The following is an 18,041-nucleotide window of genomic DNA, read 5'->3' on the forward strand; positions in this document are numbered from 1 at the left end:
GTTCAAATTTGTTGGCAAAGTCCTGGCTCTTCACAATCTTACCTACTGCAGCTTTAAGATGCGACTAACAGAAGGAGAAAGTAAATCTCGGAGATGTACAGATTATTGAGGTGAGGTGCCAGCAAATGTACATTAAGATCATATCAGGACTGCTTCACAGTTGGATAACCTGCAGGCTGATCCGATGCCAAGGTTCTTTGGCATACTGGGGCAGTCCTGCCATGCTGCAGTTCCTTTCCAATTCAGGTTCCTCACAGCCTCACTATTGTATGGGAGAAACAGACCAGAGTCTGTCGCAACCATCCATGAGAAAGCCCTGCACACTTGGGCCCTGTGGCCACGACCTGTTCTACAAAAGATGAGATCGGGCTATTGCTTGAGGTAAAAGAAAAGTTAGACATTTCAAACTCAAAAAAAAAAAAAAAAACGTCCAAATCTGTTATTTCACACTGACAGAACATTAGTGTGCAGGCAATAGATGTGCACTTTTCTTCAGAGATTTGGCCCTCTATGTGCCGGCTAAGTAAGTGGAATTCATGGTGTAAAAATATGGTTGCCCCCCCTGCTGAAAAAACAAATCTGTGAACCAAACCATTTTATTTATTTTTTTTTACACAAACTCATAAATGAAGATGCTTGTAAAGTAGGAGAGGTGGGGTTTTGGCAGGTCATAACCACTTGTGACTGAGGATTGGGAGGAGAAGAAGGGAGAGCACTGTGCCTGGTATAGGATTATACCCTCACAGCTAATTACTCCCAGCCTCAGACACTCTGTGCCAGAAACTCTGCACAGATACAGTAAGCCAGCATGCTGCCTGCCTATCCACCACACAAAGAGAAGAGTGGGCTGGAGCAGAGACTGGCATGAGACCTTATACGTGCACTGTGGCCACTGAGGAGTTGATGCTGCGTTCATGCCAACTCGGAATAACAGGCACCGCCCCCCTGGTTACGTTGTTTTTCCGACTGGCAGCGTTCAACATGGTCGGGATGCGCGTTCTTCTTCTTCTGTTATATTGGCGTTTGGCATAACAACTTTTTGCATGACTGCCACCAACGGTTGGCCGTAGCCGAGAGCATCAGGTGTGTGAAAACATGGAGGCCACAATAACAAAAGATTTGCTGCTGTTTTCTTATACAAGCATCCAAACAGCACATCGGCAGGTGTTTGTTTGTTTTATCTGGAGGACAACCAACGGGAAAAGACACAGATAATGTGTTGGTTTTTTTTTTATACATAGGCCTATTTATGAATAATTTTAAACATATTATGTGTGCATGTTTCTTGGCAGAGGCATTTGTCCACAATAAACAGTTTATTATCATTGAAATATGTTCAGTGAACCAAAGTCGCCTCCATCAAACGTCAGTTGTCAACAACGCGTCACCAACTTGGGAACTCTGTTATCCAAATCCAGCCCGAGTTCCCCACCTCTGATTCCCACAGGACGTTACGCGAATGGTGACGTTTTCACTTGGAAAAACGTTTTTCCGATGTCCATCAACGCACGGTAAGGGTAAAAAAGGAACAAGAAGGGCCAGCTGCTGGCAGGCTTGTAGGGTAGAGCGATAACTAAGCCATTGAATTGGAATGCTTGTTGATGAACTGTAAGGGTGCAAGTGCTGTACACGGGGTGTCAGTGTTTTTTAAGATGATGTGATGAACAGTTTCTGTTGCAGACTGATTTATTAAAACGTCATACTTGGACCACAAACAATGTACATCTTAAATCCGAGTGCCTCTGACAAATTATACATTGGATCAGTGAATTGACAGCAGATGTGTGTTTGAAGGCTGCACAAAAGATGCAGAAGATTTGAGAAGCATAGTCCTCCATGCGCCAAGCACATGCCTCCGCCCTGCCTCACCTCCTGCCCCATCCTGCCATACCAAATTCTCACCTTTGGCCCCAACGGGCAAAAGCAATTGCCAACCAAAACATCTGGCTCTGGTGGAAGGGAGTCAACTTCTGCCTCATTGGCTGGTTGGGAACAATGGCCCTGTCTTTCCTCTGCTGGCCAACCTTACCTGTGGCAGAGGGGCTTCGACTGGGCACACACACCACAGCCGTGTGTGGCCGCCCGATACCTGGTAACACACACGCAGCCACCCTGAGCTGAGCAAGGCTTCCAGTCCATCCTTCCGCCACAGAAACACACGCACACACAACCAAAGCTTCTAACCCTCCGCTCAGTCAGCAGGGGCACAGCCAGAGGCAGAACACCTCAGCCCAGTGGCCTTGTTGCTTTTGGATGTCAGACCTATTTTTCTTTCCTCCCTCCCTTCTGAAAAACACACAGGTAGCTGGACAAGGATTATGTGCTATAATCAAAACAGCGGACCTAAAAATACTCCAGCCAAATTGCTGCAACAGCTGCCCTGGGCTGACTTAAGAGTAAATAGACAAATATTCCGGTTTTACATGTATGATTTTACATGCTTGAAGCTGAACCTGTGAAAAAGCTTAAAAGCGTATTAAAAGCTCAGTGGATTGTAGCTCTGCTATACAGCCGGCTATAGTGCATCGGCTTTTCACTAAATCCATCCATAGCTGATGTCCATTAACGCAAGTCAGTGGGGTTCAGTGGGCAGCCTATTGATGCCTGTAAAGTATGGGCATTACACATTGTTAAAAAAAAAAAAATTCCTTCAGCAGCCTTACATGGACAAATCCTGCGAGCCACTTACCCCCAACGGGTTAGCATGATTAAAATGCAATTTCTATGTCATAATCCATTCCGATCCTTTCACCCATAAATCGTTTTTATTTGTATTCTCATTTCTCTGAACTGTGGCCGGAAAACAGTTACTGATCACTGTGGCTTAGTTGTCGCTCCCAAGCAGCACAATCTTGATCCAGTAGGAGGAATGTAGCAGATGCTAAGTACTCCTTAGGCAAAGCCGTGTGTGCCAGCAGGAGGGGATGATTTTGTGCTTAGCATAGTGCAGCGATTGTAAAGCTTCAACAACTGACCGAGAGGAGCCAATGCTGCATCACTGCCAGATGTTCAGATTAAATAGCTCTTGATGCCTTCCCATCCTATAAACTGACTACTACTGTGAGCTTTAAGAGGTATGGATGCACCCCCCTCAAGTGTGCAAGTATGTACATTCATTTTCCTGATTACAAATGGAGAATGTTCAGAGCAAAGAAGAATGTTTGGAACAAAGACGTATATTTTGACACGCTGATGTCTGGGTGGAAAGCTGAAAAGTTGCTGTAGCCACATTTAGCTCAGGAGGAATCGCTGCCTGAGTCATCACAAGCCATTTATTCTGATTTGAGTATGAAAGTCATATTCTCAAAAGGAAGAAAATATCTTCCCAAAGAGGTGATATAATTCCCCTTATCCTGGTTTATTTTCATACATCTATTTTTTAAGATTGGTATGTTCTTTTGGAGGGGAGGGAGAATCTCACTCACAATTTTTTTTATTAAACTTGATTTGATCAAAAATGAATGGTAAGACTCAACACTACACATCATGCCTTGTTATGAATAGACTATATTTATTTTTATTTTTTTGCAGTAGGCCTAGGTTATGACTAAGGCAGGCACCGTGATGACAGAGCAGCTGAGGTGACGCAGCGCCCTCTTTGGATGCTCAAAGGAAATCAAATGTCCATGGAGCCCGTGAACGCACAACCGCCTAAATATCGAGATCAATGGCATTGCGCATCATTTGATGACATATCGATATTAATTACTTAAAATGATAATGTCACCAACATCAAAAAACTACAAAAACAAATCGGTGGAGGCAGATTCATGTGACTGTCGGGCGCAGAACTGCTTATAAAACTAACCAATTCGCAACTAATGGTGGCCAATAACGTGCTATACCGGTGATTTGATAGAAAGCAGGTGATAATAAGCCATTAATCATGCTCCGTAATTAATATCCAGCGCACTGACAGGCTACACATCAGGTGCTGGCTGTTAATTGGCACGATACTCAGAAGAAAAAAAAAAAAAACAGCAGCGAGGCAAAGCACATTTTCATCTTAAACCATAGGAGTGGTGCGTAGGCTACATCTTATTTTAAAACGCTACATTACCCAACGCAGCTAACGCTCCATGTAGCTCACGTATCTAGGCTTCACTGTGACCGTTTCGAGTTGATGGCTTCCCTTTGCTTCCACGGTCGCCGAAAGGGGGAAAGCACCATCACAAGGTAGCCTACGCTAGGCAGGTACCGCTTAAATTTAGATTAGGTTTTCAGTGAAATTGTAAACTTACCTCCCGGCTTCGTTGCGGAGAAACGGTTACTGCTCGATAATAATAATCCCTTGTCGCTGTCACCACACGAACAGGACCAAATTCAGTCTCTCGCGGCGGGGCTGAATAAATAGAGAGCCGAATGCCCTGCTCTGACTGTACGAGGCTGTTCATTCAGCTGAATGATAGTGGGGAGTGAAGGGACTGACAAGTCGGTCAAAACAGCAGCACCACGCCCCCCTCTTAAAGCTACCGCACTCTGTCCGTCTGTCTGTCTGTCTGTCTGTCAATCCCTGTGTGTGCGCGTGTGTGTGTGTGTGTGTGTGTGTGTGTGTGTGTGTTGAAGGTGAGGATGCCTACTATCAAAATCTAACTGAAACATTTAAAGACAATGTTAATTTCTTTACATTAATAATTCATTATCTTGTTGCCATTGTTTTTTTTATAGTTTGTTTTAGTAGGTTAGTAGTTGATCATTCAGTCATCATAAAACAATAAGTATATACAAATCACAGTGTAAACTATAAAAGTAAATAGTGACTGAGAAGGATTAGGCTGAAGCGAAAGCTTATATATGCCTATCCTAGGTTCTTATCGATTACATCTATTCACCTCAAAGGAAAGGGATAGGCAAAAACAAAATAGAAGTAAAGAAACAAGGGAGTTAATCACATTTGTAGCCCTCAAAAATAGCATTACAAACCATTTTCTTAAAAAACAAAACAAAAGAGAGGTGCACATTTTCAAAGATTATTTTTTGGAAATGGGGAGAGAGAGAGAAGGGGGGGATGACATGCAGCAAAGGGCATCAGGTCGAGTTGAAGCTGCGGCAGCTGCCACAAGGACTGAGCCTTTGTACACGGGGCGCCCACTCTGCCAGGTGAGCTATCCAGGGGATTTTCAAATTGCATACACAGTTGCATTTTCAAATTGATATTGCCATTGTTCCATGATTTATATACCACAACAATAGAAATACATCCCCTTTTAATCTCTCTGTTTGCTTTTTGTAAATTAAACTTTAAAATACTTCTCAAATCATATTTACTTTCATGTATTGAAAAAACAAACATATGTGGACACAGTATGGAAGTGATCTTAAATTAGCCCTGAACATTATCTTTCATTTCATAACTCTGGCATTATAGTGGGTTTCATGTTTCCATTGCTACCAAATAAATAACCAAGCAGCCAATAACATGTTACTGCAGTGCACTGAAATGCTCCCTGTAGGTAAAGTGCAATACGTGTTTGCAAAGTAATATAGAAGCTAACATCATGTGAAACAATAAGTCTACCACAAATCCTACTACAGTCGTAAATATATGTACTGTAATACGTGTGTGACTACAAGCAACTTGATGTAAGTTATAAACAGGTTCAAATGTGCTTCAGATCCAACGAAATAAGGTCCAAAACGGTTTCCCAAACATAAAGTAAAGGTCTTGCTTCCCCAGCTGCTAAGCATTTAATCCTCTGAAATATGAAGAAACTGTGTGGCTGGCTGTGTTTTGATCTCCTCACAGCCCGTAATCCTTCATTAATTGCAAATTCTGGGCAACCACTTTGACCTGGGCTCATACATGGAAAACAATACTAATTTCATATGTTTGAGAACGAAACACGACCCACTGTGATGTGTGTGAGACAATTCCATTTACATATTCATGGCCAGAGAGTAAATTTATGCTTTTCATGTCATTTAAATAGCAGCTGAAAGACATAAAGATTTGCCAGTAAGCAATTTAGATGTTAATATGACAGCAAACCATAAAAGTTATGTGGTGTCAAAATGAAAGTAGAAGCATTGCTGCTACCTGCATCCTTTGTGATTCCATAAATACCTTCATGCTATTAGTACAACATAGTTTGCCAAGCTCTTAGCACTATCTAACACTGTCATACAAAATAGTACAGAACTGTACTGAGTAAAATCCTCATGTACTTGTTATGTGACTTTAAATATGTAAAGACAGCTTATGATCTTTTTTTAGCACGTATCAGTGAGTTGTTTCACTATCTGGTGAGAAATAATTGTGTCAGCTAAGTGTCAAGTTTGTCAGATGTCTACTCTTTGACTAAAGTTTCAGGAGTAAAAAGAGCTGTCTAGGAGCTCGGCGGCTTGGCCTGTCAAAGCCAGGACGACATTATCCAGTAGAAGCGAGTGATTCAACCCTTGGGAGAAAACCAGGCAATAGGCCTCCATTAATCTCTTCAATTTGGCAAAACCAAGGGGAGGTCAAATCTATAATCCAGAGCGGATAGTATATCATAGGGGAGTTAGATTCATGTCAGATAATGACACTCTGTCAGTAACTTTAACCTGAACCTTTTAGCCTGACCCCCAAAACTCAGTCAGTGAATTAGACTTGGCGACATGCGGACACACACAGAAACGCACCGCACATACACACATCATGCCAGAGGTTTACTTTATATGGTGCCAGGAGTCGGTTCAGACTTATCTTAACCATTCTATAGTTTGGAAGACAAATATATGTCATATGATATTATACAATTGAACCTGCCATGTCACAGGGAACAGTGTCTTTAGTGACGCCACCACAAATGAAGTATTTTTCCAGTTACAGTAACTTTGTTGGAATATCTGACCGAGGCTCAGAGTTAGTTACTCCAGGTTTTACGCTGACCTCAGAGAGACCAGTGGGAAACAGGCCGAGGCAAAGTCGCTGCTAAAGTACGTTTGGAATTCTTTCAAAGTTTGGAAGACATGAGGCTTTTGGACTTCAGGATCTAGCATGGGAAAGCCTCAATTCTGACAATGCTGGAGTGTCAAGGCATACAAATCAAGATGTAGTTACAGGAGGATTCTGGGAGCCTCTATCAGACAGGGGCCAGGGTGTTTGCAGACAATCTTGATTTGACGGGGCTGCAGATGTGACAAGGTCCAGTCGACACCTCAGAATCTCAGGGGTGTCTGGCAGAACAGAAATGGCGCTAACTGAATTCACACATGTCCATGTAGTATGCACATACACACAGGCGCACATGCTTTTGTGTACAGTGAAACTTGAAGACACGCACACATGCAATGCACCGTCCATGCATATACATATGCATTACACATGCTGAAACATATCTCTCTATCAGCCTCAAACGTGGATAAAGAACAGCCAGAATAGCGGCCATTAATACATTATTTGTATCCAATGTTGAATTAGAAAAACCTTAAAGAGCAACTCCACCAATTTTACACGTGAAGAGCAGTTTATGTCAGGAAGTTCTTGCCCTTTTTTAACACCTTACTTTGAAAAGTGGACGTCGGCATCAGCTCTGATCTCTGATAAACATTATAACTAATAAGAGGAAACAATATTTTGTTTTCTCAAGATAACTATGCAATGCTTATTGTATCGTTATCTCAAGATAACAAAATCAGTAACTTGTGATCTTGAGATAACGGCATTTAAAAAATAATTGCAAAGACAGTACAGTGCAGAATAAATACAAATAAAATAAGATGTCATTTAACCCTCACCAAGCTCTGAAGCAAAGATTGCAAAGTATTCTGTCTGTGCTTAATATTTATATGGATCAAAGTAAAAAAAACATGTTGTTTCCATGACACACATGCTTCATAACACCTTCATGGAGCAGTTCCATTCACACTGTGGGGTGCAACTGCATAATATGGTGGATCTCAAGATACAGGATTCCTTGGCAAGTCCTGGTCCACATTCTGGGATGAAATAGTCTCGCATAGCCAGACCTTCCTCCACAGTGATGCGGAGGAGGGTCTGGCTAGTCCACACAGCATTCCAGGATGGGAGAAAAATGTGCGCTGGTTTATTGGCATTTCTTTATACCAATCACAATCGTCTTGGCCGGTGCTAAGCGCCGAACGGAGCCTCGGGAAGGAACTTGTTTTGGTGGAACATGTTTACGTTCAAAGGTCTAGCTAGCTGTCTGGATTTACCCTGCAGAGATCTGAGGAGCAGTTAAAGATAGTCCTCAGAAATCCACCAGAGTTTAAAATTCCAACACAAAGAAAGAGGAAGGTACCGGACATCCGGCCGAAATGAGGGACATCTGGCGGAATTTCCGGTGGCAACGGACCAATCCCGGAAGTGGAACGTTGTGGATATAAACTAGGGATGAAATGACTCGGAGCCCTTGACAAGGGGCACTTACCTTAAATTGCCTGAGTATCAAGCCGGCTGAATAAATGACTGAAACTTTCAATGTAAGCGGAGAAAGTGACGCGTGTCCATTCAGCTATGTGAGTGATGATGGAAAATCAAAGGGAGTCGCTATGAGGAACAAGACTTCATGCATTCCAAATGACAAATTTGTGTCTAAATTAGAATATTCCTGGCCATATTTATTTACAATAATGTGCTTGTCTGTTACCTTTAGAGGACCCAGGATTTAACTAGAAGAATAAAAACATGAAGATGTACTGTAACATGTGGAGTAGATCACTCTAAAATAAAAGGTGAAATGTGTTACAATGCCATATGTTCTGGTACATTGGCCAACAAATAAAAAAGCTAGTCAAAACTTTATTTTAAATATTCTGGTATGAGTCCTTGCTAAATGCTTATCAGACCGTGCAACAATTAAAACCAGAGGCAGCTTGTTTTGTTTTGAAAAACAAAAGGCGGAATCCAAGTCAGTCCAGGCAAAATGTTTCACAAGCCTTTATTTTACTTGGTGACATCTTGAACTATTAAAAACATCAATGTGTTTTGGCCAGGGCCGTAGCCAGGTTTTAAGAAATATTGAGGTCACAAGTCCCCCAACACACTCCCAACCGCTCTCACAAAAAGTTCTAACCTTTATGTTTTATTATTTAGTTTGCCAACAGTTACAATCATTGAATCTAAAAAAGAAATTAAATACCCACCATGTGCGGGATTTTTGGAGTGAGTTCTCCAATCAATGTACTAAAAACCAAGTGGCCTCAAAAGTGAGGTGACGTAGTATAAAGAGTGTAAAAGTGTACGTAGGGATGGATCAAACAAATACAGGACTTTCACCTAGGAGACTGCTGTCCGTGTCCCGTGAGAAACCAAAAGTCAATGTTGACTTATTTTAACTTACAAACTTAAGTTCAACGTAACATACTTGACGGACTGAGGACGAAAGACGCACCGGCGCACCGGTAGCTCTCAAATGATGTTTGACAAAACTCCTACTCAAAAAGCAAAGTTGGATTTCAGACATTTATTTACTATTTTAATCATATATAACCTAAGACTTTTGTTTTAATTTACCTTTATTTTTATTTTTAAGTCATTAAGAACAGGTTCTTATTTACAATGGCGGCCTGACAAGTGGCATAGCCACTTAGGGAAAGGGAAGGAGGGCTAGATAATAAATACATTAGAAATACATACAGTTTTGAAATTACATAAAATACTTCAAGCGCCGAAACAATCCATAATCATAAGTTAAGGTTTGTTTTCAAAAGAGATTTTAGAACTTTCAAAAAGCCAACATCAACGTTTCAGCTTTAGCGCCAAATTATCTCTTTACACATTGCACTAGAAAAAAAGTGGGCATCACTATGCGGAAAGCTGAGTTTGTTCTGAACATTTTCATATGAAACACATGGGGATCAGTTCTATGGAAATACCTTAAAAAGGCGAATTTAAGAAAATATGTAAAAACTGAGAAAATGCCCTTAGACCTCAGATGGTTAATCTTTGTCACATACATAATATACTTAACTTATTATGTAACTGAAGTTACGTCCTAACAGAGTAGTATTGTTGCCTAAACCTAACCAAGTTGTTTTGTTGCCTAAACCTAACCAAGTTGTTTTGTTGCCTAAACCTAACCAAGTTGTTTTGTTGCCTAAACCTAATCAAGTTGTTTGGTTGCCTAAACCTAACCAAGTTGTTTTGTTGCCTAAACCTAACCAAGTTGTTTGGTTGCCTAAACCTAACCAAGTTGTTTTGTTGTCTAACCCTAACCAAGTTGTTTTGTTGCCTAATCCTAACCAAGTTGTTTTGTTGCCTAAACCTAACCAAGTTGTTTTAAACTGCTACCGTTCACAACGTGCGCAGGTAGGTGCGGTTTGCCCTGTTGCGAATTGTAAAGTTTCCATCCAAATTTAGCACAAATTTTAAATGTGTTTATTATCACAGCGGATGTAAGTCACATCATCATGATTTATTCATTAAGTCTGTTTCCACTGCACTTTGCTTTTACTTTTAGATATTATTTTTACGTAAGTGTTTAGAACGGTTGTTGACAAGACCTTTCTTTTTAGCATTAGCATTAAATGTAATCACTCGCAACGGGTGTTCTCCAAAACATGATTGGCGCGCTGCCGGTTTGTGCTGCTTATGGATCAATAAAGCAAAGCACCATTGTGTACCATAAGCATGGCAAAACAGTAGAGAGGTAAACATAAGTAAGTAAATATAAATTCCACATGGTTTGACATGGCTGATTGAGATGCATTCTATTTTCTCTGCAGAATAAATGTTGAATGTTAAATGACAAATGCATAGGTTTCCTGGCAGGCAGTGGTTTCGCATGTTTATATACTGTATATGGGTGGGTCAGTGCCACCCAGGAAAAAAAAAGAATGCAATGATATGTTTTGGGAAATGGGCAGCATGTAAAGTATACACAGATTGTATTTACATGGGTCAAACATGCATAACAAACAGAATGGTCCTATAATACAAATTGATGCTTGGGATACATCAAACGACAGACTAAACATATACTGACTGCTGGAATATCAAAGACACGATACTCTCTTTCATTGACATTTGAAAGGTAGTGTTTTTGTGATCTACAGAAGAGACGCATGGTTACACATTCAAATACAGAATAGCCACTGTTCCCCTTATTTACAGCAAACATCCTGTTTCTCCTCACCTGACATGCTCAGGGCAGCGCTGTCTAACATAACACAGAGGCCCTCTATTATCCATCAAACTGCATGCTCTGCTGGTTTTTCTCTCATTTTACACACACACACACACACACACACACACACACATAATTTTCTCATCCTTTCTGTGTGTCTCCCTGTAACCTCTGTGATGGCGTTTAAAGGCAGAAGGAGAAAATTACAATTTCAACAAAACTTCTGCACTCTTTTATGTGTTTTCCCTTCCTCTTTAAACCCCTCCATCATTCTCATTTCCCCTATATGCATTGTGGTGACTATAGTACAAAATCTGAGAATCAATAAGATTCTTCTCTGTTCTATTTCTGCCTCGTGTGATACGTTTGCTTTCATTTCCTGGCTGTCAATAAAGTCTACATATGCTTCTCCATTTGGGCTTTGGAGCAGTGGAGCTATTATCTCCTCGGTTTATGCTTAAACAGATTGTGTGTGTGTGTGTGTGTGTGTGTGTGTGTGTGTGTGTGTTTTTGTTTTTGGTGCGTGCGCGTGCGCGTGAATGCGTTGTGTGTGTGTGTCGTAAAGTTTAGAGGTTTAAAAGCAATATCATTGCAAAGCCATTACATGGACACTGTAGTTGGCATAAATATGGATTTCTAGCTAGAGAAGAAATGGAACTTTGCACTGCCCTCTGGGCAGTACAAGAAAAAAAATGAAGCAGATCCTCACATACACACTCTAATCTCTTCAGTATGGCCTAATTGAAAGTGACACATTGCTACTAATCAATACAGAAACCCACTGTTGCTATGGAAATATCCTCAATTAACTGTCCCCATTTCTATTTGTGCCACAGACACTAAATGATAATGAGACATGATGTCTGCTGGAGTCCCACTGTTTGCATTTATAGCATTATGTAACCAAGTGGTCAATAGTGCATAGCAATAATATTTGTATAAAAACATATGATCTGCATGGTAAAGCATTCAAGACCACTTTGAGGTTTTTCGTCATGCACCCAATCTGACTGACCTGCCCTTTTCAAAACTGGAAATCGTCGATGTGAGCGTGGATTGGCCTCCTCCGGTGCGACAGACCAGCGGTAACAGTGACATAACACAGCTTATTGTGTGAGGAATGGCATGCACCAACAGTAGCCCAACACACAGTCCTGAATAGGACTTCAAAGGCAGTAGAGTTCAGCACAGCAAGGTATTTCATTGTAACTCTACCACGCTGCGGAGGAGAGGAATTTAGATGCTAGAACCCTCCATGTCAGCAGGAATTCAACGGATCTACAGGGGCTCTCATGTCAAATTCCCACTCAGCTCGTTACAGTTAGCATTCCCGCAATTCTTACACGCCGCTGTACAATATGTGTGCTGAACCATCACCTGGACTTGGCTTGTGTTGGGATGTGGATTTGGACAGAAAGTTGCTGGCTCTTGGCGGTCATCGCTCCGAAAGGCGGAGAAAGTGGATTTACTGTAATTCTGCCAATTTTTCCAATACTTTACAGTTCTTTTAGCGACTACGTTTGTCATTCCAGCTGCAAATAATCCGTCTAGTGCTCTTTCAACCCTGTCTCTCAGTTCATATCCATTTATTTTCACTCCATTCCTGTACACCCTATCCTTCTTCCACTGCAACCTACAGACGTTCACAAGGAAATTCCACTTCTTAATAACATTACTTACTGTATGTTTTCATTATATACACATTCTCTGTGCTGCTTTGTCCTTCATGCTCCTGCCTTTCCTATCTGCTTGACAGTTGAGAACTAAAGATGTGGGCTCTCTCAACCCCTATTTGTTCTATTTATACTGTGCAGTAAGAGTGGTTAGCTCTGCGTTCAGAGCTTCGGGCCATTTAGACCCATGGAGGGAAGGCCTAATCCACCCATTTTCCCCACAGCCAAGCACCACCGGGTCAGCAGGACCGCCCAGCCATGTCCCTGCCCACTGTCCAAACTCCTGACCACATGCAGCTGGGATAGAGAGGTGGAGCAGATGGAAGGAACGGACAGGAGGGAGGAGTGGGGAGGGAGATTCAATTGACAAACATGTACTGTGCACATACTGTGTATAAGAAAAGCTATAGGGCAAACTACAGCCGGATTACAGCCTTTTCCATCAGAATAAATTCACAAACATCTTTCCCAAAAGTTATTTTCAGAAAAATGTACACACATGTCTGAGGAATTGAGAAAGGAGAAAATAAAGACTGAAGAAACATTTGTTGTTCAGCGGTTATTTACACAGATTGCTCAAGATGAATTCCAATTGTCTAAAGTAAGAGACAAGAGAGATTTGGTGGGCTGCAATCAATAAAAAACTCTTGACATAATGTCCATTATGCAACAATGGTCTAAAAATGACCCCTTGCTAAAAATGCCAAGCACGAGAGCGGCTATAAAAGGAGAAGGCATGCATCAGATTTTCCAGACAAATGCATCAGTACATGCCGGCAATAGTTTGAGAATTACTTTGATGAGTATTTTTCAAGTTTTTATCAGGAGACCAACAAAGAGAGTTATATGATAACATAATATTTACTGACAGCAGGAAATATAACTCCATATAATTCTTAAGAACAAGTAATAGGCTGTTTTACAGTAAGCCATTTTTACACTTACAGTCTATCCCTGAACTGTTTGGAATGTGTGTTTGTGATTCAAGTAGATCACGAAAAAAGAAACATTACTTTCCCTGTCCCGCAAACTTGTTGAATATTAAAGGTCCCATGACATGGTGCTCTTTGGATGCTTTATATAGACCTTAGTGGTCCCTTAATACTGTATCTGAAGTCTCTTTCCCGAAATTCTGCCTTGGTGCAGAATTACAGCCACTAGAGCCAGTCCCACAATGAGCTTTCCTTAGGATGTGCCATTTCTGTGTCTGTAGCTATTGAGGAGGAGAGGGGGCAAGGTTCACATTAATGTTAAAAAACCTCATAAAGTGAAATGTTCATGCCATGGGACCTTTAAATACATTGCAAGAACATTGGCACAGGACAAAAACAGCTCCTTGCCCACCATGATCCTAAAAGTAATGAGAGACGTCTTCCGCTGCATACACGTGCAGTACATCCAGCCTTGTCCCATCTTCTTCTTCTTCTTCTTCTTCTTCTTCTTCTTCTTCTTCTTCTTCTTCTTCTTCTTCTTTTTCTTCTTCCTCTTCTTCTCCCTTGTACCATCTGTTGCCTCAGCATGTGTGAAAAGATGCCAGACGAGTGTAGTGTATGTGTGAATAGTGAAAATCATTAGTGGGGCCTGAAAATAATCATTTACCTGGTGTGGTGGAATTTCCAGCTTTTGAACTCATGCTATGTAAGTTGAGACAGTGGTACCCCAGGTCTCATTCAGGTTAGTCTCGAATTGCCAGATCTTCCTCCACAACACTGCGGAGGAGGGTCTGGCTAGTCCACACAGCATTCCGGGATGGAAGAAAAACGTGCTCTGGTTTATTGGCATTTCTTTAAACCAATCACAATTGTTTCGGAAGCGATGCGCGCGTGAGGGCGGTGCCTCGGCAAAATCCAGCTTCGGAAGGAACTTGTTTTTTGAAATTACGTTCAAAGGTTGTTTTAGTCGTGCAACAGAAAACTCAGATTGGACAGATAGTCTAGCTAGCTGTCTGGATTTACCCTGCAGAGATCTGAGGAGCAGTTAACCATAGTCCTCACAAATCCACCGGAGTTTAAAATGCCAACACAAAGAAAGAGGAAGGTACCGGACATCCAGAATGGAATTTCCGTCGGCATCGGACCCATCCCGGAAGTGGAACGTTGTGGATATAGACTACGTTCAGGTCAGTGTCCAACATAACCTCATAATCTTTGCAGGCAGAGGAGTACTTCAACTTTGTGCCTCCATAGATTCAGGGAATATAGGCAGCTGCATGATAAGGGAATGTTTTGTTTCAGGACTGTCTCCTTTTGGAGGTCGATGGGCCTGCCACACTTTTACATACTTCCCAAAGAGAGAGAGAGAGAGAGAGAGAGAGAGAGAGGTGAACTAGGATTTAGCATCTGGGTTTTATGCGCCTGCAATATCTTTGTTTACATTTAAGTTTCAGCTAAACTTAACACCTCCAGCATGAGTTTAAATACACCTTCAGGAACACACCACACTGTACTGTGTAATCCTAAATTTTCCTCAACTGGCAATTCATTAAATTCTCCTGTGTAATTCATCAAGGTCTCCCGAATCTTCTTCACATTTTGAAATGAGTTGTGCTGCTCCTGAGTTTTCCCTTAACACCTGGAACTATGTTTTGCAAAATGCAAAGCAAAGATACTGGTAGGAAATGTGGCGTGAAAATGTATCAGCTAATGTTGGTAATATTGCGACATTTAATACTGACAAGAAAATGTGTCAAGTTCAAGCATTTCTTTTTGCACTTCCTTTTTATTTCATCTTTCCCTAAGTGACCCCTTTGACAAACAATTACTTGGCAAAGGCATTGCCATGTTATGGGATGTTATTAAATATAAAATAAGCCTTTCTCGTCCTACTCTGGATTGCATTTTACATTAAGCAGTCCCTCCAGAAAAACGTGATTATGCGATCGCATAATTCAATGCATAATCAGCCAAAGTCAGCCATTTATGCGGGGGCCGCATTTTTTCAAATATGCCGCACTTTCGCCGCATAAATTGTCGATTTCCGCGCAAAATATGCGGGGCTTGCATGATTTCATAATCCCCGCATTTTTGTTGCAAAAAAGTCACATATATCTTAGCAGAAAGTTGAAAAATGTTGAGTTTATTTCACACAAGAGCAGCCATTTTCCCCTGTTGCCTTGGGAACGTTATGAAGTGACGTAATTACGCAACGTTAACATCATCGAAAAGCAGGGTGTTGGGAGAATCACTTTTTTTTCTCTTTTTCATCAAACCGCTTTTGCAAGTTCCTGCAATTTCATCGCATAAAATTGCATAAATATCCTGCATATTCCATCGCATTTTTTAAGAAAACGTGCCGCATAATCAAGGATTTTTGCCCGCAACATTCACAAAAAAAAAAAATTTCTGGAAGGACTGATATGGAAATAGTAAATGCTATTCTGCCTGCAGTGAAACAGAACTCATTAAGAGTGCAGCAAACACGGCACAGCAAAGCATTCGTAAACAAATCATTCAAAAGCATATACTTCTCCATTTCATATTTGCTTGACTGTTCTTCGTACTGACAGGAAAACAAACATGCTGACAGATAAAAAGAAAAAAAAGAAGAAAAAAAATCCATCTCACAATGTTACTTGGTCTTTGACTCTTGGAAAATCATAAACAGTATTTCAGGAATGCAGACTGAAGTTTGATATGCCTGGTTCTAGCTAGCATAACAGAGGGCAGAAGCCTCAGAGAATAACACATAACCAAAGCCCTAAAGAATTCCCTGGGACTAGCTAGTGACCAGAGAGCTGTGCCCTGGCGGGGAAGGCAGGAGAGCTGCTGAAACCTCAGACGTAAATAGCATGGACACCACTGCTGACTGCCTGAGATAGACACTCAGCACTTTGGTTAGTGCTGCTTCTGGCCATAACTGAAATTAGATTAAAATATAACTATATGTACTTATACTGAAAGCGATATACACATACACGATATATACATATCTATATATAAAACGTCATACAATTATACAGTACAGGCCAAAAGTTTTGACACACCTTCTCATTCAATGTTTTTCTTTATTTTCATGACTATTTACTTTGTAGATTCTCACTGAAGGCATCAAAACTATGAATGAACACATATGGAATTATGTACTTAACAAAAAAGTGTGAAATAACTGAAAACATGTCTTATATTTTAGATTCCTCAAAGTAGCCACCCTTTGCTTTTTTTGATAACTCTGCAAACCCTTGGTGTTCTCTCAATGAGCTTCATGAGGTAGTCACCTGAAATGGTTTTACCTTCACAGGTGTGCCTTGTCAGGGTTAATTAGTGGAATTTTTTCCCTTATTAATAAAAAAGCAAAGGGGGGCTACTTTGAAGAATCTAAAATATAAGACATGTTTTCAGTTATTTCACACTTTTCTGTTAAGTACATAATTCCATATGTGTTCATTCATAGTTTTGATGCCTTCAGTGAGAATCTACAATGTAAATAGTCATGAAAATAAAAAGGAAACGCATTGAATGAGAAGGTGTGTCCAAACTTTTGGCCTGTACTGTACTTGCAGTTTAGTCTGGAAGACATATTGTCATTAAAGCTGCACTAATCAATATTTTGTTCTGTAGTGAAACAAATGACATAGGACCCTATTTTAACGATCTAAGCGCACGGCGTGAAGCGCATGGCGAAGGTGCGTTTAGGGCGTGTCCAAATCCACTTTTGCTAGTTTGATGGCGGAAAAAAGGGGTCCGTGCGCCGGGCGCAGGGTTCACAAGGGTTGTACTTAGTGTCTTCATTAATTCATAGCTGTGTTTTGGGCGTAACATGCAATAAACCAATCAGAGCGTCATCTCCCATTCCCTTTAAAAGCCAGGCGCGTTTGGACCTTGGCGCATTGCTATTATGATGGCGGATTTGCACAGTAATATTTTAATTTTTTTACTTCATATTATAATTTAATATAATGATTTGACTTGACTCATTGTTTTGCTCTGTTGGCTACTGGAAAGCGTGTTATTTTTTGTTTCTAATATAGCAAAATAATTCACCTCACTTCTCTTCACCAATCATTTGCTCTTCATGTGAAAAATAAAAGTCAAAAGTATGGGCACTGGAACGTATTGCTTCTGCTATGTTAAACATTTAAGACCAGTGGTGACATGGTAAAAATAGAATACATACACTCTAACTTACATGTACAGGTCATTGTATGTGCTGACCCACTTTCACCACAGCTACTATAACAGTTAATCACTCTGAAAATAACTTTCTTACAACCATTCCTTCTCTGACTCAAGCACTTTGCAAATGCCCTGGTGTTAAAAATGAACCTTTCCCAGGCTGACTCAATATAGCTACGTAAATGTGG

At 40.9% G+C, this 18,041-nt stretch overlaps 1 protein-coding gene across 2 annotated transcripts in view; it reads right to left on the reverse strand.

Moving 5' to 3' along the window:
• Positions 1–4,417, reverse strand: part of daam2 (dishevelled associated activator of morphogenesis 2) — a 108,414-nt gene extending 103,997 nt beyond the window's left edge. For both annotated transcript variants that reach the window (XM_039785647.1, XM_039785645.1), the window contains exon 1: positions 4,242–4,417. The gene's annotated coding sequence lies outside the window, so the exon portion shown is untranslated. The remainder of the gene's footprint in view (positions 1–4,241) is intronic.
• Positions 4,418–18,041: the final 13,624 nt, after the last annotated feature.

This window comes from Perca fluviatilis, chromosome 20 (genome assembly GCF_010015445.1).
Source record: "Perca fluviatilis chromosome 20, GENO_Pfluv_1.0, whole genome shotgun sequence".
NCBI lineage: Eukaryota > Metazoa > Chordata > Actinopteri > Perciformes > Percidae > Perca > Perca fluviatilis.